The 2,178-nt window shown below is 48.0% G+C and overlaps 1 pseudogene; it reads right to left on the minus strand.

Annotated features, from left to right (window-relative positions):
- Positions 1–304: 304 nt before the first annotated feature.
- On the minus strand, positions 305–1,388 carry LOC117702885 (ribosome biogenesis regulatory protein homolog; annotated as a pseudogene).
- Positions 1,389–2,178: the final 790 nt, after the last annotated feature.

Raw genomic sequence — 2,178 nt, forward strand, 5'->3', positions numbered from 1 at the left:
AAAATAATGGAAAAATGTTGAATCCAATCTACTATAACTCAGAAATCTGATCGACTCTTACCCAGTATCCAAAGTCAAGATAAAAAAGGCAGGCCTTAACTTATTCCTGGTTCTGACCATATCATTTCTATAATTCACATGTTCCAAAATACACTAACTTCCAGTCAGCGTCTCCATTAGTTCATAGTCCAGCACTGACTCTCTTGGGGAGGCAAACCTGTCACTTCAATGTCCATCTCATTGAGGACAGCAGCCACCTCCTGAGCCAGCCTGCAGCACGCACAACTTAACCTTTAGTACAGTCCTAGCTTTTCAGAACAGGTCCAGAGGGGAGATACTTCCTCCTCTTCCCAGCTTGGCGCGGCACTCCTGTCTTCTTGCCCCCTGACTCAGGCGGCCTGGAATGCTTCTTGCCTCCCAGGCCTCCTTTCTTTTTTCTCTCCCTGACCCAGCAGGCAGGCTGCCCTTTCTCTTGCAGGAAGGTCCTGGCCTGCCCCCTTTTCTCTTGACTTTCTGGCTCATCTTCCTCCTCTCGGCCGGCTCCTCTTGGACCTCTTCCCTCATCTGCTTGTTGGTGGCCCTTGTCACGTCCAGCTGAGGTTTATTACTGTTCATGATTCGAAGTAGCTCCCACTGGTTCTTTTTCTTGGCTGGGAAGTCCCCAAAGGGGGGCTGAAACTTCCTCTTCTTGCCAGAGCTTTGGGGCGCTTTCTCCTTGGGGAGGCGCTCCTGGAATCTTCCCACCGAAGCTCCTCCTTACTCTGGTGTCCCTTAGGGTGCAGCCCAGCTGAGCTGGGCATCTGCATCTTGTGCTCGCAGGCCAGGTTCTACAGAAGGTTCATCTCTTTCTTAGCCACGCGATCTTTGTTGGCCTGAATCCTCTTGGTGAACTGGTCTTCCATGGGGTTGGCACTCCTGGGCACCTTGATGAGCCATTCCTTAGTGTCATCCTGTACGCGCTTGTAGCCCCAAGACACCCCCACTGTCCACTCACCTCATCCCACATGAGGTTGGTCTTCTTTTTGGGACTGATGGGATGCCCTTAAGGCCAGTGGGTGAGGGGCAGTGGCCAGGGCATCAACTTCTCACAGGGCAGGCATGTGGCAGGCTCCAGCAAGCGCACTACCACCGCCTCCTCCATGGTCTGCAGCTGCCAGTAGCTGGTTGATGAGAAGCTGCATGTTGTCCCGCGCCAGGCCCCGCAGCTCAGCCTCCAGCGAGGGCCTGGCCTGGCGCAGCACTGTCGGGGGGGGATTGTGGTCCTAAGCCAGCAAGTTGCCCTGGTCGAATTCCAGCTCTAGCTCCTTGTGCACCTTGATGAGCTGCAGCTTCTCTGCCTCCTCTTGCTCTGCCTTGGCCAGCAGCTCCTCCACTCTCTTGCCATCCATGGCTCTTGATGCACACCTGTGTTCCCTCACTTTGGGGCAACAGCAGAATGTGTCCCTACTACAGCAATACTCTGTTTTATATTTCTGAAAGAGATGAATTAATGATCAGAAAGTTTAGAAAAAGCTATTTAACTATCTAGTGAACTCCTGCAGACACGATCTGCTTTCCAACAAATTATACTTCTCTGTCCACCGTGTTTTGTGCCAATCAGCAATTCAAAAAAAAATTTGTGTTGAACAATTTGTTATTTCCACAGGGAATAACAAGAAATAAAAATTTTAAAGACTCAAATGAAGACCACAGAGTGTTTCCTATCATGTTCTTTTTGAACTGCTTGCTTATTTAAGTCTTTTTTTTTTCATAGCTCCAAGTGTGCTGGAGGAGAAGCTTCCACTGCTATCAGATGTTCGGGTTCTCCTTCTCAATGCACACAGAATCATCCCCACAGTACCCACAGTTGCCAGTGTCTAAGGATGAGTTCTCTTGTCACCTGACATAAATCATTCTTCTATCCAATATCTTTCTAAGCACTCCACCCAGAAAGGAAATGGCTCTGTAATTTCTGCATTTTAAAACAGCCTGAGTGAACCAGCAAGAACAGTTTTCTGGCTAAACATTACGTTACAGCAAGTAAGAGAGCTAAATGGAAAAATGAAAATAATTTTGTTTTATGGCATATATGCTTGTGACTTTTAGAATTGCACATTGAATATTTTCAAACGGTAACTGTTTGGCACCAAAAATTCCTGCCACCTTTTAAATGATGTAGCAAGAAACATTGCTATTGAT

The sequence above is a fragment of the Arvicanthis niloticus genome, chromosome 2 (genome assembly GCF_011762505.2).
Source record: "Arvicanthis niloticus isolate mArvNil1 chromosome 2, mArvNil1.pat.X, whole genome shotgun sequence".
Classification (NCBI taxonomy): domain Eukaryota; kingdom Metazoa; phylum Chordata; class Mammalia; order Rodentia; family Muridae; genus Arvicanthis; species Arvicanthis niloticus.